The sequence below is a fragment of the Harpia harpyja genome, chromosome 21 (genome assembly GCF_026419915.1).
Source record: "Harpia harpyja isolate bHarHar1 chromosome 21, bHarHar1 primary haplotype, whole genome shotgun sequence".
Lineage (NCBI taxonomy): Eukaryota > Metazoa > Chordata > Aves > Accipitriformes > Accipitridae > Harpia > Harpia harpyja.
The window spans coordinates 12,387,684-12,410,411 of record NC_068960.1 but is presented as its reverse complement, the minus strand read 5'-3'; the positions used below and the strand labels follow the sequence as shown (position 1 = coordinate 12,410,411).

The 22,728-nt window shown below is 37.3% G+C and overlaps 1 long non-coding RNA gene across 6 annotated transcripts; it reads left to right on the top strand.

Moving 5' to 3' along the window:
* Positions 1 to 62: 62 nt before the first annotated feature.
* Positions 63 to 22,045, top strand: LOC128134817 (uncharacterized). Of its 6 annotated transcripts, XR_008232839.1 has the most exons (4): positions 63 to 1,595; positions 3,015 to 5,543; positions 16,648 to 17,080; positions 19,759 to 22,045. It is a non-coding gene; the product is annotated as an uncharacterized LOC128134817 (long non-coding RNA). The 6 variants fall into 6 exon arrangements; XR_008232838.1 differs by lacking the exon at positions 19,759 to 22,045 and having other exon boundaries at positions 5,445 to 5,543; positions 16,648 to 17,396; XR_008232841.1 differs by lacking the exon at positions 19,759 to 22,045 and having other exon boundaries at positions 5,388 to 5,543; positions 16,648 to 17,396.
* The last annotated feature ends 683 nt before the right edge of the window (positions 22,046 to 22,728 follow it).

Genomic DNA, 22,728 nt, shown 5'->3' with positions numbered 1-22,728 from the left:
GGTCCCGCGGGCCCCACTGACGGCCTTCGCCCCGCCGGGACTGGGCGCGGGAGGGGCGGCAGTGAGCGGGGGGTACCCCGAGCACCGGCGTTGGGCGCTGCGCCGTCAGCCGCCTTGGAAGGAACGCGGAGCGAGGCGGCGGGCGTGAGCGAGCCCGGCGGGAACGGCCCTCGGTTCTGGGAGCGCACCCTGGACGCTGCCCTGCGGCGTACGGCCTCTTCCATTCCCCTGCACCGGCACGGCCCGAGGTGTTCTCCGTCACTCGCCTGGGATGAGCATTCGCGAACCTGGGAACTCCTCCTGTCTTTTGGCTCTTTATATTGGAACTCACGAAAGACGTTTATGAAAGCTCTTTTGCCAAATCGTAAAACGTGAATAAGCGGGAGGCTTAAGGAACGTTTGTTTGTCATCGCTTTCTCAGCCACGGCAGTGGCTGATCTCACCGGTGGCAGGTGAAGGCAGGAACACCTTCCTTTGTGACAGGCAGCACGCACCGCTTCTGCCGGCCCACGTACCGTGCCGAGGGAATTGCTGAATTACGGATCTCTTGAATGCTCTCTCAAATGTGGGGGGTTGGGGTTTTTCCCTCTCTTACAGTGGACATAACTGATGTTCTAATAATACTATTTCCTTTTTTCCAGTAGCATTAGTGATGGCAATGTCAGTAGTGCAGCTGACCAGTCCCCACAAATAATGTGATTAAAAAAAACATTTGAGACACTGATGTGGCCTGCATGGTAGAACTTTGTATAAAGAAAAGCTTTCCAGGTTTTAACAAGTGTAGTATACAAATTATACTACCGTTAATTGAGACTGAAAGGAATACAGCCAATTAGTAGTTTATCGGGTGAAGTTACACTGATAGAAGGTTCCCTGCCCTGGTGAAGCATACCTCTATTAAACATTGTTCCAGTCTAATTACTGGGGTGGGACTGTAAGAATAAATTGTGAAGCTCTGCCTAGACGCTTTTCCCAGCTCCAAAGGGTGAATTACCTTCAGTTGATCTCAGTCATGTCAATTCTTGAGACTAAGTGTGACAATTCAGCAGTAGCAGTCAGATATTAAATTGTTAATGCTTAAGTGTATAGAATGAAATTTAAAAGTCCTGTAGGACTCAATGCAAAATTGGGCTTTTGGTTACTGCAAGAACTAAAGGGAGGTGAGAGAAAACAAAAAGAGTAAAAAAACCCACGCCTAGAACAATAATTACACCCATGGATCATAAACTATGAAAGAGGCCATAAAAATGGTAAGAAGGCTTATCCAATTCCAAATTACAAGTATTTGAACACTGAGCAACTTAAGAAAGCAAGCAGTATGATCATTCTCATCCAGAACAACAAACCATTGCTGAGGTAAAATCTTTTGGCTGGTAGTAGCAGGATGCAAATGCTAACCCTAGTGGTTAATCCTTTTGATTTATAGGTATCGCATAAATCACGTTGCTGATTTTTCTAAGCCTGCTGTTAGGATTGCCTACATACCGTTTACATTTAGAGAATGGCTTGTTGAGAACTCCACCGATGGGCTGGCTACTTCAGGAATGTTTCAGATGTAATACAGACTGCAAAAGTGAGCCTGAAAATTGCATCAGGTAAAGTTAAATTACTAAGAATATCTATACAAATACACTACCTATCAAACACTTAGAAAACAAAGTAAATTTTGTGTTAGAATTAAGAGGTTATTGAAAAAACTGTTCGGGTGTTATAACAAATTGTACCCTATAAAGCAGCTTTAGAAGCACAGCTGTGTATAGCTTGGCACTGTGTTAAAGTGGGAGCTGTGGAGTCATGGTTTCAATGATAGGTACAAGGTGTGCAGAATACCTTGAGAACGTGGCAAGATAAATAATATAAATGTCTGACCAAGTAAGTTTTTGTGGAAGTAATATATTTAGCTTTTATAAAAATTAAATTGGAAGAGGGTAACAAGTAATTATCTTCCTTGTTTAAATTAATTACATGATATAACAACTACTCAGAGAAAAAGAGTAGTAGTTGTACTTAAACCATCTTGAACTAACTTGTCATGAGTTAACTGATGAGGATTAATCCTGTTACATAAACTCAATACCTTTCATTTTAAAATATTACTTGTGGAAGCCTACATAAACCTACCCAATTATTTTTTTTCACAATTTCAACTGCTGATGTAGTTATACTGAGATGAAAAATGGAACTTCATTACTGTTGCGTGTGAGAGAGCTTAAAATATTCTTTAAAAGGAACGTGGAGGCATCGTATTTCTGTATCAAGAAAGACCCCTGTATACTGCTAGAACATGGCTAAAGTCAGCTAGAAAATCTTGTAGTTGCTGTCTTGGAGAATTACTCTTCTGCCATCTTAAAAGCAGTTTTAAGATGACAGATGTTTCATCACTATTTGTACTGATGATTTTGAACAAACAAACTAGGTTAATTATTTGACACTAAAAGGAAAAACTTAATGTACTAGATATAGCTAGGAAGTTATAGAGCTTTTCCACGCTTTGGAGAACAATAGGTGTTCTGTGATAAACTTAGCCACTGTGGTAGACTCATTAATAAGAAGCATATGTTTTAGTTGATTTTATAAGACTGACCAAGAACCTAGTGGAAGTTGAATTAAAGGAATTCTATATCCCACGTTTCAAGCTGAAAAATAGAACAAATACTGCATTGTAGGACAGGCTATAGTGAAATCATAATATATATCGCTATATTTAAAGTATTTTATTTTCTGATATGTTTATTTTAAAGTCCCAGGGAAGTTTTGTCATCTTTTATTTGTGTTTTTGCTATCATAGTCTAAATTTTAGATTTAGAATGCCATATATTTAGGAGAATCTCCTTTAAAAGTTACATTCCTATAAAATCTTGAAAGATACAGTCTGAACAACAGTTGTTACCTGTGTCCCATTATTTCCAGGATGCTTTGAAAAACAATCATGAGCAATTCCTTTTTTCATTACTTTTACCTTAAATCCAGACTAGCTATTGCAACTCTTCTTTTTTTTTTTTTTTTTGAATCAGAAATGGGAATTTCTCAGGTCATGATGGGATATTTGGCAGTAGAAGTGGTGACGCAGCTTCTCCATCATAAATACCTCCCATATTCCTACACTTCTATTGCCCCCTTTCTTTCGTGAGTGCTAGAATTTGTGTGGGGGTATGATGGAGTCGGGAATTGACACAGGAGAAAAGCAGTGGCAGTGTTTCAGCTGAAAGACTCCCTGATCTGGTTCACCTTGCAGCCACACGAACAGCTGCATTGGCAACAGCAAAATGCACTTTGAACAGTGTCCTGAAATTGTTATCACTCAAGTAGACAAAGATCTCAGAAGAAAATATATGAGAGAGAGAAACTGAGTTACGCAGCTCCTTAAGTGGCAGAAGTTGCAGTGTTAAGTATCAAGATGAAAACAGAAGAAACCAAGACCATCTTATTTAACTAGGCACATTACAAAGGACTAAAACTTGCTATTTATAAGCACTGCAGTTGTAATCCCTCGTGTTATCCTGCAGACAGCGCTAAACTTCATTCATATTGATGTCAGAACATTTGCTGAATGGGAGACTGACATGCTAAAGACATGCTTGATGGCTGCTGTTTCAACACATTGGTTAGAGCAATAGGTTTGTTGATTAAGGCTAGCCTAAGGGAAAATGAAAAGCTGGCATGAGCAGCTTTATTCCCTGTTAAGCAAATTAAATGTGGATTATTCTCTTTAAAAAAGACAAAAATTCTGTAAGATTGTCACTGTTACTAAGTAATAGCTGTGTCTTTCATCCTGATGCTTTTTACCATTCTATCATGTCTGTCTATATACTTATTAGCTTCAGGTGAATGACAATAGTTAATGATTTTATAATGATTTTCTGACTGAAATTCGTTAGGGTAGTAGAGTTTTTAACCCATTAGTTAGTTATTCAAGGAAGTGTTTAAACTGAAGAACTGAGTCCTGCATTCCAAGAACACCCAAACTGCACTCCAAGATTCAGTCACTGAAATACACCCTTGTAGCTCTGCCACTGGTTCATCATATCTTCCAGGCTTGCTATGTTTGTGTCTGTTTTCAGATTTGGCCAAGATACAGCCTGAAAAACATGCAATCATAGATTTTTTTTAAATAGTAGTTATGAAGGCAGAAGAAAATACATATTCTATCCTTTCCACTGCTTTACAAGTAGATCTGTTCCTTGTTGTTAATCTTAAATTATGATAATATCTTAAGATTTATGATTGAGTAGTTAATTTTAAAAAATGCCTCATGAACTCCCTTAAGTAAAGTGATTTTCTGAGCTAAGGAAGAGTTGGCACTTACAGAAAATGGAAATTAAGGCATTTATGCAGCTGCCTTTTTCAAAAACATGGCCAGCTTTTTAAACATTTTTTTCCCCACAATAAGCTTATAAAGCAAAACAAGCAAAGGGACTTCTCTTGAACTCTAAAAAAACTTTTGGAGAGGAAACAAAACAAAACCTGACTTTTGTAATTCAAATGTTATAAAGTAAATTGCTTTGGAACCCATATTTATTATGTGCTCACTGATCAGGAGAATTACATAGCTGTGAATGATACTTTTAGATGAGTGGAAGACAAGTAAGTTTTTTCAGTGTATTCCTTTTTCTGCAGCAACTGAAGTCCTTCATGCAACATTTTTCTGACATTAGGATTACAGTTCACTGCAATTTCTGGCATAAATAAGTTATTTATGTGTAGAGATAATTCCAGGAATGCATTCCCTTCAAAACTGTTTTGGTTTTCCTGTTGTGAAAGAGTCCTTGATTCTTTCCCAGATCCAGAATTCTATCATGTATATATGTATGTATGACAACATTGCTCTCTTTCCTCAAACAGTGGTTATAGAGTATAACTACATATGGAATATATGGTTATTCCAACTCCACGTGTATTTTGGGAAGGAAAAAAAGTATCTCTCCCTGAATAATTCAAACAGGAAATTTCAAAAGAGATATTTTTTTAACATCTGTAAAAACACTCACTTTTGGTTGGACATTAATATATGTTTTAACTACTACCAAAGGAAATATTCAACAACAAAGAATGTATACTTAAGTTCTATAAATACTTCACCAAGATAGAGCTTTATACAAAACAAGAGTATGAAATATAGAACTCCTTCAGTGAAAGCATGCTCAGGAGTATTGACCTGAATTAACTGGGCTGAAACAGTTAAGCCATATTATATCTTTATGAGAAGAGAAACCTGCAGAATTAAACTGAACTAAACTAGATTATGAACAATTCCCTTCCAAAGGCAAGTGACTTAACCAAAATAATGCCCTTTATTTTAAATAATCATGTGTAGATTAAATATAGTTTAATGTAATCCATTCTAAAAGTCAGTTTGCAGTTGGTGGGTTTTTTGCTTGTTTTTCCAGGGTGCCCACACTATTATTCTATTTTCTGCCACTACTTGACATCCCTCTTTTGCTTAGGATACCCAGAGATGAGTGGGCATTGCTCTGACCAAAATAGGAAGACCTGTTGCACATTTTTGTAGCTGGCCAGCACTCGAAGGAGGACTCCCACCAAAGGTATTAGCAATATTAGGTTTTGTTTCAGCTTTTTTGTTGGTAGCGATGGATTTTTAATATCTCCATGATAAAACATTGAGTATTGCATGCAAGTATGCTCTCTGTGGTATTTTATCTGTGCTGTCATGTGCATACCATGCTGTTGAAAACCCAACTCACTGCATTACTGAAACAGCAAAAGTTTTTCATTTTTAAATGCTGATGAAATTGTACATTGTCATTTTCAGCAGTTACTGGTCAAATTATGGGCTTGACCCTTGAAAATAAGCTGAACTTTTTTTTTTTTAACAGCAACCACATCAGTCTATACCCTTTTTTGAAACCATGCAATAAAAGAGTATCCTATACTAGACAACACTTACCTCTGTAGAAGTAAAAGAGTTTTTTGACTTTTTTTGTTTATTCTTTCTTAAACATATATATATTATTATTTAGTTGCCCTTAGACTTGAGCTAAACAGCATAACAGTATCTTCCTACACAAATGACATGTTGCAAAGTTGTGTTTGTGACTTGGTACTCTAACAACTATGTTTCAGATACAGTTCATTTACTTTTTGCATACAGTGGTGATGCCCTAGCAGAAAAGTGATTTCTGCTATCACTAAGAAATTGATGGGGGTGGAGGGGCAACAGTGTATTTGGAGAACAACTACCAGTCAACTTGAACTGTAACTTTTATGATATGAGCCTGATGTTAGCTATGAACATTGTTAATTTCCTTAGGAAACTTAGCATTCTTTAAAGTAATTTAAGATTCTTTCTTGTTAAAACATTGTTGGAAATTGTTTAAGCCAGTGAAACACCTATGGGGTTTTGCGTAGGAATGGGTTAGTATAGAAATCCATCAGTCATATGCTTTACATAAAAATTTAGTATACAACAGAGTATCTTGGTTTTGTTTCAATGTCTCAGTCGTAATCTGCAGCAAAAATTAAAAGCTAGCGAACAGTCATTCTGTAATGCCTCACCCTAACTTCTAGATTACTTACTCAATCGAAGATGAATGTTGCCTTCCGGAGTAGCGGAGTGGTGGTCCGCCACACCAGCAGGGGGCGCAAGTCCCGCTCCGGCCCCTCCTGGGGGGTGGCCAGGCCCCAGTGGGGGCTGAATCCCAGGGGGTAGCTACCAGGTGGTATCTGACCTGAATCCACAAAAAGTAGAAAGATAACAATTCTTTTAGGTTGAAAGGTTCAAAACTAGAAAGGACTTCTTGAATTTAAAAAAAAGTCAAGCAATTTCCATGCAATATTTCAGCACACAGAAAACAAATGTATTAAGTGGGGCTAGTTGAAATTTGTTAATGCCAGCCACCATCGTAAGCATTAGCTTCAGGCCTCTGAGTAGCCTCAGAGGGTAATGCTGAGTAAAATATGTTGCAGTGTGACAAAGTTACAGATGACTGGTCTAATGAGGATGTGAACAGAAAAGATAACCATTTTTCAAAATGGGTGACCTGAGATCTGCTGTTAGCCAGAAAAAAAAAAGGTGGGGAGGAAAGGGCCAGTCTGTGCTTCTAACCTTCTCTTAAGAGTAGTAAGAGTTATAATCGGCAGGTGGGACATGGATCTAGAGTTTTTTTCCCCAGCTAGCTTTACTCCCTAAGGTATCCAAATTACTCATACCTCTTAGTATGTTTGGAAACAAATCAAAATGCACCACCTTGCTTGGGCAGTGGGAAGAAAAAGGAACAAAGAAGAGACTTGCTTGTTAGGCTATCAGTGGTATTACAGTTTAGACTGTCTCCTGATGTTGTCATACACATTTAAACAGGAAGAGTGGCAAAACTGGAACCATGTGAAGCTATACCTGAAAGTGCCCCTACAGCAATGACCCAAACCCACTCTTCATGCGCACTGTCCCAAAAATGCAGTAGTTAAATTTTTAACCGTTACAATCAAGGTGCCTAGCTAAGATATCCTTCCTAAGTGTTAGTTGTCCAAAGCATGTAAAGATATGCAAATAAAACTTGTTTCTGGACTAGAAAATTCAAGATTCATTTGCAGAGCCACACAGAGAGCTTTGAAAATGTGACTTAAAAATTAAATGGAAGGTGTAGGGCATTTGGATTAATTCAGACAAGAAATACTAGGAGTACATAAATTTGAGAGACTGATACAAATACAAGTTATGCTCTGTAAGCTCTCAGTAGATTAACTTCAGTTTTCCATCTTACTGGGCCTTGACACTGCATACCCTTAAGATCTGTAAATCTTTTAAGGTGCTTTGCCATTTTCTTAAGAGAGTCACACATTTGTAAAATTTCTTATGATCAGACAAATGTATCTGTCCGGACATAAAGGCTGTATTTCAGTAGGAATCATATACGTTGCTTCAATTCTTGATTTAACAATATCTGGTCTATTCCAGCTGATTATAGGTAATTTTGGCCAGGGTAATGAGCCATCAGAAGCTCAGATAGTTCTGTGGGCAGTTCTTACAGCACCTCACTTCACGTCCAGTGAGCTAAGAACACTTTCTGAGAGTGCAGAATATACCTTGAAAAGTGAGGTACTGATTTATATATATCAAGATACTTTAAGGATTCAAGGAAAGCATATCATGAAGGTATTAATTTGTCAACTCCCTCCTTTCTGAGAAGCTTTTAATTTTCATTTTGTTAACATTATGTTAGTCTTTACAGTTTCCCTAAAGAAAAGAATATCAGAACTTTTCCTACCCTTTAGAAATAATCTTTTTCTTAGTGTATATTGTGGTTAAGAAGGTTTAAATGTAGCAATCCATGCCCACTTAATTTATTAGATTATTTTATTCTATTCCATTTTCTCTATACTGTTGTCTTACTCATTTGTATGTTATAAACAGGCATTGGAGATTAAGCTGAGGAATATTACACCTATTTTCTGACCTATTTGCTAATATAATATTTACATCATTGTTGTAACTAGCTAAGCCAGCCATTATCATGAGCTTCAGCTGTTTACATCAGGTCTTAATTTTATCATTTTCTTTTCTGTAACTATGGCTACGCTGATTAATTTAACAATGTAAGGTGTGTCTGATTCCTTCCTTTGGAAGACAGAGAACGTCACTGCCTCCACTGTTAGCATGAATCTCAGGAAGTGTTTTATTCAAGGTATAATGCTTTGTAGCTGTACATTTTTGTTAGATTCAATATCTTGATTTTTTTACCCCAGTAGTCCTGTCCTTATTTGCTTGGCTTTATATTTAGAGGTTAACTACAACAGATGTTTAATGCTAGAGAACTCTAGTGTAACTGAAAAGGTGGAATATGGGTAAAGTGAATTGATCTCTTTTCTATCACAGGTTATATATGAGGTTTAAATCTGCCTATAAAGAAGATGGGGGAGGGGAAAACAGTGGTTTATAATCTAACTCGGTTAAAGAATTGTGCTTTAGCAAATAACACAGGCAGAACTGAAGAATACCTCTCTACACAGGGAGAGTTCCCTGCCTGAATAGCAAAAACCCACCTTTTTTTCCTAGCTTTGCCAAGATCTAGAAGGTCTCAATCTCACAGTAATGTAAAAGCCAAACTAGTGTGACTTCTAGGAGAGTACATTTAGTAAGAGTTGTCCAAGAGAGGCCAGGGAGTGAGGTGTATGCTGACTCTGCTGTCTTTGCACATACTCATGTCTACTTTAGCAAGTAGACTAGTCCAAAAGAAGCCCATTTGTAGAGCGAAAGTTGTGTGGATGTCAAATGCTCAGCACCAATGCACATTTCAGGGGTTTTACTTTGGAATAGCTTTAGTCTGAACACATTGGTTGAATGTAGTGGTTGGAGCACACCTTCCTGGCTCATTTTACCCCAGAGGAATCCAGGTCACATGCTCTGAGACAACTATAAAATGAACCAAAGCATGGTACATGGAGACAATCAATTTGGCTCACTTCTGAGCCAAACTAAAATGCTCACACACACACACACACACACACACACTTTGCCAGTTAGATTGCTCTTAGAAGGAATAATCTCTCTGAAGAAAGTTTTGCCGGAGACCTTTGCATAAACAAGCAGGGATCAAGCCAGATTTTCTCTTTTTGCAGTCAGGTATCGTAATCACAAGCTAGTGTCACTGGTGTATGTTCCTTTCTCTGTCACTAAATAAGAGACACTCTAATTCTTTTCACAATTTCAACAGAAAGAGTAGAGGCAGTAGTTGCTTACAAATCTCTTTAAGCTGGCAATCAGATTATCTTCTTCGTAGGTGAGCTAAGTAGGTTAAATATCTTCAAAGCCTCTAAACTCTATCTCTCATATCCTGAAAGCTATTAACACATCGGCACTATCTGCTTCCCTGCAGTCCTAGGTCAAAATGGCTAAATGTTATGCCTCAGCCTTGCTTAATCATATCCATGTGGCTAAAATAGAAAGTCCCCAATCATCATATTGGCTCTTATGAATTCTTAATTCTCTCCATATACTATGGAGGAAGCTCAGGCCCTTCACATAGAGAACCAGCCACCACAATGCTCAGTTATAGACCAATACCTTAATTCCTGCTAACAGTATAAGCAGATATTCATCAGCTGATCTTAACTGTCATCCTTATTCTGAAAGGTCAAGCAGTCATCCAAAACTTGGGTTTATAAGCACTAGTAAAAATGGCAAAGTATTTTCAAGCTGAAGGAATTCTTCAGGTTTACCTCTGACACATTCCAAAGAATTGGAGTTTCAAGTCCTTAACAGTAGTGTTCACTTTCTGCTTTATATCATTCTACTTCATGTTGGAGAACATACTGAAAAACAAAATAATTTTAATACTGTGTCTCCTAAAACATAGTAAAACAAAAGCCACATTACAAAACTAACAATTTTACATATATACTGAAAAACTCTGACTGAATTTAAATAAAACTTTAAATAAGGAGTGGCCAGAGTTGACTAGGTTCTTTCAAAGAAAATACTTTTGACAGAAAAACAAAGGAGAATGAAATTAGCTGATGCATTCCATCTAGCTTATTTCTGGTTTTATATTGCTGAACATCAAACTGATGAGAGGTTTTTTTGTTTTCTTTACAATCATTACTGAAATACAGGATTCAAAATACAACTTCTTCAGAGGGCAGGGGAGAGAAGAGTCTTCCCACCCTCCCAAAACACACACACACTTTTCCAGATAAAATTTGCATGTCGAATTCGCCTTTTATTCCTTCCTGGCAATCTTCATTTCAATTCTTGACTTTTCTTGAGCAACAAACTGTTTTAAAATACAAAAAGGATAAATAAATATAGCAATTTCTTTTTTTTTTTTTTTAATTGCAGAAATTACTGGTAAGTAATGCTGCTGTGTATTAAGAATTATAAATGGATACAGGAATGTTTTGGCAATGTGTAGATCAGTCATCAACAGTCATTTCATTAAGTGATCTAGCAAGCAACTGAAACTTTAAAAATGTGTTAAAACTAGGTCCTATAAACTTGAACATTTTCCTTTCAGTTCTCTCTTCTGTGGAGAAGCAGATTCTTTGAAATTAGAAAAAAAAACCAGAATACTTCATAATTGAGATTCTATCAAAAGCAAAATATTTTAGAACAGTATTTTAATTGTTATTTGTCAAACTAGAAGGATTAGCATTTTAAGGAAATCATAGAAGTAGAGCAGAAAAGCATGAGAATGCTTTGGATGGGGCTTTGAGCAACCTGATCTAGTGGCAGGTGTCCCTGCCCACGTCAGAGGGGTTGAATTAGATGATCTTCAAGGTTCCTTCCAAACCAAACCAGTCTATGATCCTATGAATGCTGCCATAGACACCCTAAGAAATTATTTTCTTTTGAAGTATCATACATGGCATCCGTCTGTCCAGCATCTTGGTATTCAAGCCAGTATGACTCTAAAATTATAAAATCTCAGAGATTTAATTGATTTACCACTGAAGTTGCTATATAAATAACACAATTATTGGAAGTTAGTGATTCCACAGGGAATTATTCTGAATAAATTAATATGTGGAAAAATAAGGTTAGTGCATTTTCTTCTTATCTGACATTGTCAGTATTCCCCAGTATGCATACTGCTCAAGAATTCTGGGAAGCAAGTGTAAACTACTGTGCTACTGCTGCCTAATTTAGTAGTGCTGACATAACTGTAGCTGTGAGCTGTATTGTAAGCATCTAGGTATATATGAATTAATCCTATAAATATATGGAATTTCAGAAGTGATAAGAGTTCCATGACAGTGGACTAACACAATATACTTGGTTTCACAGAGTTCTAATTCTGAAGTATGGAAGAGAATCCAGAAGAACAGGCAGTTTACAGTGGCCATTACAAATAATGGCACTGATGGAGCAGCAAGACCTTTCACAACAATCTTAGTCCACATGGGTATTATAAGGCAGGATATAGGATACATGAAGTAATGGAGGAATGTTTTTAGGAAACAATTGCAATTGCAACAGAATTGCACTGCCATTAACATAGAAGTTGCTACAGCAGGCAGAGTCCTGCTGTTTCTCATACCTTTGCGCTAATCAACTTTTTATTTCATGCTCTTTTAATCTGTTTTATAAATCCAGTTTTGTGTTTCTAACCACTTGTGCTTCCACAAAATTTGAGTTCTGAGCTTGTATGCTGTAAGACTCAAAACAAACCCTAGATGGTTGGGTTTTTAACTTGAATGCTGTGCTCTAAAATGTGGCACCCCACCCATTGGCTGTATACAAAAGGAGGTTTTAAATTGACAGGAGAGTTAACATTCTTCCAAACCTCAGTCTGGAGCATGTATAATTATGCTAAGTCATTGTTAGAAGCTATTTTAAAAGGAAATGTTGCCTGCCTTCTGAGGTTTTTCTGTATACATGTAGTTCGGGCATGTCAGCCTTTCTTTAAAACAGCATTATTATTCTTGATAGAATAAGCAGCACTAGCACACTTCAAAGCACAGAAAATAAGACAAGCAGCTAGGCTTTTCCAAGTTCGTATCTCCACCTTGCCACTGACTTTGTATAGAGCTTCAGTTATCCTGGGTCTCATTATTTAAATTTGTAAAATTGAGCTTTGAGTTTTTAAACCTATGTAGCTGTTGCAGTGATTATTTGTTACATAAAAATGTACTTTCTTTTGTAAACTGCTGAATCTCAGGTATTAGATAGTTTTATACATTTTTCTTTGTTACCTTTGAGAAACAGTAGAAATGTACTGGTCTAACTGAGGGCAGAACCTAGCCTGTAGTAAATATTGTTTACACTTTATTTATATTTTCTCAAGACTAAAGTTTCTCTGGCTGTCAGTTGAAACATTTTAGTATTGAACTTACTGCCATTCCTTCCTTTTCTCAAAGGCTCTCCCAAATTATCACCTCGAACAAATATTTTAATGAATAAACCACCTTTTTCTTGCTGAGAAAAAAGGTTATCTTTATTAAATTTTATTTTTACTATAAAAATATGATCCACTTCAAATGTGCATAGTCCCATCTTACTGTAAGTCAACTGGTTTTAAATAAACCCTCCCCTAACTAGGCTGTCCCATCTCTACTTCTCGTGCCTACTCTTGATTCAATTTTTTTCCAGCCACAGGGCCCTTACAAGACATTCTTCTGTTAACAGAACCGGAAGTTCCTTATCTTCTAAAATTGTGTGACTCCAAATTTAATTATATGCTTTAAGCAAATAGAAAATATGCCTTGCTCAAAGAGAAATTACTTGGGCTGGTACAAGAAATTTCAGGGCCTATGGCATACAAGGCAGATAAGATGATCTGACCTTCAGCTCTTTGAATAAATGACAAGTGACTTAAGAAGCTGAAGAAGAAAAGATGATGGGCAGAGGCCAAAACAAAAGGATGAAGAACAAAATTCAAAGACCAAAAAAAATTCAAAGCAGCAGTCTACCAGTAAGCAGTTACACTTACTGGTGACCTTTCTCTAAGGGATTGTGCTCCTCAGTGTTCTCACAAAGGTTCCTAAGTCCAGTATTTCAAGTAAAATTAGGACAGCTGCAGCTCCTCCTCTTCCTTCAACTTGCAGTCATAATGATCATAAAAGGACCCACCTAATTCCAGTCCTTCCAGTTGTGGGGTAATCAGCTAATTATGGAGATTACAGAAAACTGAAGGGGGGGGATGCAATATATGTGCTATGGTACAAAATATTTCTTTCTTTCTATGAAAGAAAGTGATCCTTTAGTGCTTATATTATTTAGTGCTTGCTTTCTGTCCAAAGGAAGATGCATTCCCTTCCCTAGGATCAAGGATGAAGTCATTACAGAGAATTAACTACTTTGCTTTACATTTTAATTCTACTTCATTGCCTGCATATGCAAACACCTTTGCACGCATCCGTAGGCAAACTATTTGTTGCTTCAACAAAAATTAATAAATGAAAAATACTACTTGATTGGAAGTGAAGATAATGAACCTTCAGCAACATCTCAACACACAATTATCTTTGAACATCCGTGGATTTGAAAGAGTGATGTACAGTATTGACTTTTGCTTATTAAAATAAATAGTATACAGATATTTTCTTTGGTGGCTATCAGAAAGAAAAAATCTAAACAAAAATTCAGTATAGTATTTTACAGAATAAGTGTTAATTAGAATTGCTTATGTAATTAAGTTTGGCTATGGCTCCCCTTGACCCTCCATTCTAAATAAGACTCGGACACAAGCAAAGATTATCTGTTCCTGGCAAATCCTTCCTAGGGATTACATGCTGCATAAACTAATAAGGGTTTATCTTTTCTTCTTTCTGAGAGAGGAAATAACTAGAGCAACATTAAAACATTAATGTGGCATTAAAGAATTCCAAACAGAATTAGGAAATTAAAAGGTTAGGATTCTCACAGTAGTATCAAATTACCATTAAGTTTAAGTATGCAGATCTTACGTGCAGACCACATAAAATTCAGAATACTCTGTATGCAGTACTGTTCCACTCTGTGAAGTAAAAATGTCAAGTATGTATAAGCTGTTTATTTTAAAAGATAATCTGAATATGGTCGGCATAAAATTTTGTATGCAGCGCCATATTATTCCTGTTTTTTGGGGTGCCATAGTCACAAAACAAAGCTAGACAAAATTTCTACCATTCGACATAATTTAAATTAAAATATTTATGGTAAAGTAACAGAGACACAATTAGAATGTGCTAAGTTTTACACCATAAAAAGGTAAAAATGTATTTAGTACTTGCCATCTGAAAGAGTTTCATGATCACTGTAAAATGGCTATTTGGGAGTAAGTCTGTTTATTTCTGCAAACTTTGAAAGGCTAATCAGTGAAAGCTACAACATAAATCTGAAACTAGGAAGTTACCAAAGAAGGCCTCAGAGGAATGAACTACTTTGTTACTAGTCACCTTTTGACTGCTGGTTCTTGAGATCACCTGTGACTTGATGCTATGTATATTTTAGGGTAAGTGCCTTAAAGAATTTAAATCCATTTAGCAAGATTCACACCTCTAACAGTTGAAAAGAAAACTATTCTTTCTAAAGCTTTACTATGACTGATTCCTTGCTCCCGTTTTTCCTTGCTATCTTGCACATCCTGATGCCAGTTCCCAAGGCCTGTTACACACAGTATAGCAAACTCCCTTGTTCTGTATAGTAAATGCAAAGAGAATGATGGTTCCATCACTGCTAGTACAAATGGGGTAGTTTCATGGCATTTGATGTATTAATTTTATGATGGCATCTCATATGCACTTAAGATTTTTTCTCCTTTATACATAGGAACAAGATTCTTCATACATGTTATTTTAAAGCGTACAGCCCCTCTATGTGTTTAGGATGGTATGAACTTTATTAGGTACGGGACCTGTAGACAAGAGTTTTTCTAGATGGCTTTCTATGAAATTCAGTAAATGAAGTATCACCATTAGGAATTTGTTTTATTTTAAACCAAGGAAGCAATTTATGTATTTGGATCAGGTCATCTTCCTTGTATTAAAACCAAAAAGAACAACCAAGGCTTAAGACTGCCAAACTCACTGGTGTCCTAGTTTGCAATTTGTACAATGGAAATTATGCAACATTTCTATATGTCTTTGAAGATTCAGTGAACTCTCTAAGAGTTAAGTATCATCATCTTCCCTGAGCACTGTCATATTTACAAGGTACTGGGATTTCACTTCAGCAGCTACCTTCAGACTCAACTGTTTTCTTAGCTTTCTTCTGACCATGAGTCTACAAGTCTGCTTGTAAGTGTCCTGAACATGTCTTCTCTGTTCATAACTGATCACTTTTAAGGAAATATAAAGCCTACAGAACATAAACTCTTTCTTAGTTTTAGGAAAAAGTATTCTTAAGCCAGTAATTGATACTACAAAGAAGCATAAGCTTAAGTCTTTATAATTACAGGTTAAATAAATTGTTCTAAATTGTTTATATTATATAGTACATGGCATTTGTTGCCTTCCAAATGCAGTGGAAAATAGGCCTACATAGAAAACTTAATAATACGTTTGTCATCATGGCCCAGATTTGAGAATGCATTTAAACTCTTACCTTCTATTGAGATGAGAGTCCTCGCTTCTCACTGGAAATCAAAACAGCTGCTAGTGGCTAAACAATAGCAGCTAAGCAAACATTTTACTGAACATAGACCTGCATGTTGTGCGCTTTATGCATACTCCTCAGCAAATGACTTACATTTTTTGAGTGATTTGGAAGTGTCTGGTTTATTTCACATATAGCAAATCATGATGTTAGTGCTGACAGTTCTCTGGTTCAATTACTCCTCATCCCAACCACACTGCAAAAGCAAAGAGTAAACATGGGAGACAATCCAACAGCAAATAAAGATATCCAGAGCCTGCTTGACAAGTGACACATACTCAGTTCTTCAGCACTACTGAGCCCCTTTTTGATCCCATGTGTCTTAAGATACCAGATTTCTGGTATTCATTTCTTTGCTACTCATAAGTTCCCTAGCTAATCCCAAAGTTCCCCATCCCTCAGTACTTCCAGGGGTTTTTTGTCTCTCAACAATACATTCAGTAACTTCCCAGTTCCCAAAGCAGGCTGGATGGCATTTAAGCTGTTTAAAGGTAGATAGGTCTTGTGCTGATTAGCCTGAAACAGACAAGGGCTACATTCTACTCACCTTTCCTTTGATGGACACATAACGGGGGTTTTATCCTCTGCCAAGTGTCTAATTGCCATAAAACTCTTCACAGCTGAGGAAGCAGACATCATGAACAGAAAGGTCATGAAAGCAAGCTGTAATACAAGCAGACCAGACCAACAGGGCATTGTACCATCGACAGGATGAAGAACAAAACAATAAGAGGTGAACAAATAAACAGCTAAGAAAAATCTGCATTTTATTTTTAAGCAATTTAAAACATTTAGAGACAACAAAGAGCCAGTAGATGTACTAAAAGGAAAAGTTACACAAAATCATAATATGTGCATTTCTGTCTCTTCCCTCTTAGTGGAACGTAGTCTGCACAGTCTCTATAAATCCATGTTCTAGCTTCACCTTGAATACTGCATACAATTCTGCAGCTTCCCTCCCATCTCAGTGAAAATAGAACTGGAAGAAGATTCAGAAATGGTCAACAAGGACTAAGGCATAGAAATAGAATTTCAGAACAGTGAGTTAAAATGGTAGGAAAGTAGTTCTTAATGAAAAGGGCACTGCTGCTTCTGTTTATGACAAAGCTGTCTTATAGATAATAAAAGTAGGCAAATAAAGTCTCAACTCTCTTTTAATTTAGTACAGATGATTTCCCCTGTGCATTTGCATAGCTTAGTTGGTGATACATGGAAAAAATAATTATCAATGAATTTGTTATTGCAGTAGAACAGGCCTACTGCCTTCCCTACCTGCAGGGCATAGTTTCATGAAAACCTTTAGGCAAAAGAAAAAGTGGTATTGGAGTCTCTTTCCCTGGCAGGGTGGAACTGCTAGTTTGAAGCTATCTGCTATCACATCACAAAATCATAGACTCACGTAGGTGGTAAGGGACTTCTGCAAGTCTGGAGCCCAACTTTCTGCTCAAGGCAGGTTCCATTAAAGCAGGTTGCTTTGGGCCATGTCCAGTTGAGCTATGACTATCTGTAAGGATGGAGTTTCCGTAGCGTCGCTGGGCAAGCTGTTTCAGTACTTGACAATTCTTTGTAGGGAAAAAAAAAAAAAAGAAAAAAAAAGTTGTTTCCTATATTGAATTTCTCATGTTGTGACTTGTGCTCATTGCCTTTTGTGCACCACTGGGAAGAATCTGGCTCCATCTTTTCTACATCATTCCATTAGGAAGCAGTAGACAGCAGTACAACCTCCCCTCACCATCATCTTCTTTAAACCTGAGCAAATCCAGCTCTCTCAGCTTCTTCTTGTGTGTCGTGAGCTGCAGCCCCCTGAACAGTTTGGTGGCCTTCACTAGCCTTGCTTTAGTATATCCATGCCTTTCTTAAAATGAGACACAGAACTCCAGATGTAGTCTCACAAGTGTCAAATAGAGGGGAAGAATCAATTCCCTTCAAACCTACCAGTTATACTCAGCCCAGTATGCAGCTGGACACATTTGCTGCAAGAGCACACTGTTGACTCACATTCAACTTGTCCACCACGACACCCAGCTTCTTTTCTACAAAGCTGCTCTCTATTCAGTCAGTTCCCAACCTGTCCTTCTGCATGGGGTTATGCCAACCCAGATGCAAGACTTTGTGTTTGCCTTTGCTGAACTTCGTGAGGTCCCCAACAGCTCATTTTTGCAGTCCGACTAGGTCCATCTGAGTAGCAGCCCTGCCCGTCAGTGTATCAAGAACTCCCCTCAATCACCCACAAACTTGCTGAGAGGTCAGTCTATTCCATCATCCTGGTCATTACATCAGCCATTTCAAGAATCCAAGTTGATGTAAACTATATAGAAGAAAGCAAGTCTAACATCCATCCAGAGATACGCTAGAGATTTCAGATTTTGTTTTACAAAAATGCAAGAGTTGCATTGCTAAGGCTCTTCTTCTCTAGATATAAAAATAAAAAGTAGCCCTAGGTTCCACAAGCAGCAGGTCCTGGGTCTTTTTTTGGGTGCAAATGCTGAAATGTAGAACCTGACTTACAGTGTGTAAGAAATCTACTGGAAGGCAGAGATGACTGTCAAAACTTAAGAGCTAAGCAAGCCAGAAATTATAGAGTCCTTCCCCAGAATCTTCCAGTCTGTGGCTTTGCTCAAAGACAGAGCATGTATTTCCATATCATAAAAATGGACAGAGTTGCATCAGTATATACATGGTACAAGAACATACTTGCAATCTTGTTATTTGCCTGGATGATTGTATGCACAGGAAGGACTTTGTGCTAGCAGCCATTATACTTAAGGAGCAGAGGGTAGAATCTGGAACAGAACAAAGCCAAAAAAAAGACAGATGAAAAAAGAAAACTGTAGGAGTAATTTAGCTCGTCTGCATACATTATAACTGTAAACCAGTTTCAAGAACATTTATGTAATAACAGCCTTTCCAGCACGCAACTGTCTGTTAAGGGCAGCTACACACTAGTGCAGTATTTTTGCAGAATGGACAGAGTAACATCGCTGCCAAAGGGCATGTAAAGGACAACGCTACAAACATGGTCCCCCAAATTCTTTCAGAACATACTATGCTACTCATAGGCTTACTATTACCAAAGACATTACAAGTTATAGTATAGGATGGTATAGTCTTAAAGTCGGATTTTGTTCTCTATGCTAGAAATAGATTTGAGATAATACCAAGTACATTGGAAAATACTATAAAATGGCTTAACAGAATGTTTTCTAATCTTCCACATGGAGCTTGTCTCTCCAAACTACACTTTATAACTCTCGTAGTTTTTGGAACAACATCCCCAACAACACGAGCTGAAGAAAACATTGGTAAACAGGAAGCATTGGTTGTGGAAAGGAACTAAGAGAAGATGGAAGGACATGAAAGAGGAAGGCAGCCAGCCAAACCTCTAAAAATAGGAATAAAGGCACTGAATGTTTCCAAACAAATACTTGAATAAGTAAGGCTGTTTTGGTTTTTTTTTTTAATGAAGATAACAATGATAAAGAATTTGACGGTGTACTACTTGGGCATTCAGTATCTGAAGGAACACAGACTTGTAAGGGATGTATTCCAGGCCAAACCTGTGTCCCAATCTGATGTTTAAGAAAATGTGGGGTAACTTAGCGACATTTGCCAAGTATAGCAATCAAGTAAATACAGTCAGTTGACTTACTGCTGGGAAGCAGCTTTTCAATTCTAATTATTCTGATACCTTCACAGTGAGGCATGTGTTTTCTTTCCTTATTTTCTTCCAGGTGTCAGTGCCACAGAAGAACCCAGTCTGGGACTTAAGCTGGGATGCAGAACACCAAGGTGCAGTTTCCTAGCTCTGCTACAGCCATCATATAGCACCTTAAGCAAATCACCCTGCCTCCATTTCCATCTCTAACAATGGGAAAATAATTTCTTTCACCATTCTTTAGTAGTTCATTAATTCAGTGGGGCAGCAAATATGTCATATAGCTTAATTGTCACATACTTAATGCAGTAGGATCCTAATTTTGTAGGACTTCGCTTAGATACCTACAGACCCTAGTAATTCTATACTCGTCATCATTACTACAGATCTTTGTAACAGTTAAATGCAGAGTATATATAAATTAAATAGGTAGTCAATGCTTTTTCATTTCTCAGTAAAAATAACTGTTCTTACTAAATAAAAAGTGTTAAGGGAACCAACTTCTATTACTAGAAAAATACAGCTTTGCAGCTGTTTAGTCAGCAGTAAATATACTGTTACGCTGCTCTCAAAATCACTACCTTCACCTGCTCGCAGGGAAGTGGATAACTTGCACTTACATTAGCCATATTTTAGACCATTCTAGCACTTTCCATCAACATTTTAACATTTTGGATTAATATACTTTATCATCTTCCTGCATGTACAGAATCACAGCCACTGAGAAATGAGGCTTTTACAACTAACTTAACAAGTTTGCCCATAATATTGTTATGCTGTGAGAATGTTCCTCAGTACAACTATGTGTCTCCATTATATTAATCTATTCTTCAGATTTAAAACCAACTTTAATTAAGCAATGATTGAGCACATGCAACCTTGTTTGAGAAAGTATATTTGAAAAGTAAATGCTTCTCCCTGCCCCTGCACAGCTCCAGTTGACAAAAAGAAAGAATTCATCTGTAAGAAGGAAAATGCCGTTTGTCACATATGACTTAGACCAGTTACCAGACACTTCAGATAAAAGGAACACTACAAAAAGCAAATATGACAGGTCTGCACTGCCACATAAGTTTTTATTTAAAAACTTAAAAGGAATTTTAAATCTTATTTTTAAAAAAAATCACTATCATTGTAATCCATAGTAACTTCCAATCTGTTACTAGTATATTTTCTTAGCTGTATGCCACAGCAATTAGCCGGACAACCTAACTCCCCCTCGATAAAAGTATTTTTTTCTATCAGTTTTCTTACCTCCCCACCCCAATTTCGCTAGATGTTCTCCTTTGAACTTCAACTTGTAGGAAATAGAACTCCTGGCTTGCATTTCTTACTTCATCACTTCATATAGGTTTTGTCTACTTTCTGATAGAGGCAGCTGTAGTCTGGACATTTCAGTCTCATTTGATTTTTCAATGGTTTTAAGATTACTTTCCTTCCTTCAGAGAAAAACATGTCAACTGCACTAATCCAACATCAAGTGCACTAACACATTGCATCAGTCAGTCTCCTGAAGAACAAACATGAAATGTAATTCATGTTGCTCCCCCGGATACTGTTTTCATTGTCATATCCAATGGTATGCTGGATGGGATACTGTTCAACTGGAAGTTTCACTAAACTGCTGTTGAACACTATTAAAATGTTCTAATAGGTGTGACTTATTGACCGGAAGAGTCAGTAAACAAATGCAGTATAAGTGACAGTATGAAAATAGAGTAGCAGTAATTAGCAATGTGACTCCATGAGTAATAGGAAAATTGCTTTGACCCAGCTGATGGCAGTAGCAACAAAATCTTAAAAATAAATTTTAAAAAATCTGTCATAAATAAATGGGTTTTCTATTATGACTTGTACATGACCAAGACTTCTCAGGGTCATTGACAACGTTTATGGTTGCCACAGATCCTATTTCGCTAGTATTCCAGTCCGTCTCTGTTGGGAAACACAGTGGTAGCTGTGGTCCACTATGCTGGTAAGACCTGAAAGATGGAGATAGAAAGACTAGCTGGCAGCATATCCTAGCACATTGTATCAGAAGCTACTTGGTATCGATCAGCAGGAAGTCACGGTCACACAGCAAGCCTCCAACAACTTTTGTCCTTTTGCAGAATATAAGCTCTTGAGCTGGAAACCCTGCTTTCTTCTGGTTTGTCGAGTCCGTACCATGATCCCTTCTGCTTGTTCAAGCACCACGCACAGTTTTGACTGGGCTAACGTACCATTTCTGGTGTTCTGCATGTAGTTGCACAAAGGTGTATTGGGTGTACAAAGGCATATTAATATCCTACCTTAAACTGATGTGCTTCCACATTTATCCCACGCTACCCTAATTTCAGTGCCAACACAAACATTTCGTAGAGCGTGGATTAATGAGAGCATAACAAAACCAAATCTGATCTGTCTGTGCATGCTTTTTGTCTTTTGGAATCAGACCACATAGGATTTTCTACTTCTGATTGAAGAGGAATGATATAATGCAGAAATCAGAGCATTTTAATGCAAAAGTTGAATTATCCTTCAGTATGCATGTGAAAAAAACATTTTACTTCTTTGATGAAAATACCATTCACTACAAAAAAACCTACCAGCTGCTCTCCAATAATAAGATGACATGACCAAGAAGTTCTTGGTAAGTTTGGTAAAAAACCCTTTGTTTTTATCTCTCCTTCCTTATCCTAGCAGTGTAGACCTCAATGGGATCCAATGGGGGTCATATCCTGGAATATAATAATATTAAAAAAAAAAACCAAAGCAAAACAGACACACAAAAAAATCAATACCTGAAATTTCAGGGGTCCTGATTACTTGCACAAGTGACAGGAAATGCACTGGTTTCAGTGCAATTATAAAAGGTCTGATGAAATACTTGGAACATATGAGCAAGGAAAAAATCACATAAAAGCAAGCGGTATTGTCTGTGTGTTGAGAGGAGCAGTGAAGCTACAATTGCAATATGGCATCTAGTTGTATGTAGGTTTTACGAAATAGTACGAGAGTTGAAAAGGGAATGGAAAAATACGCGGCGATTCCACAATGTACAAAA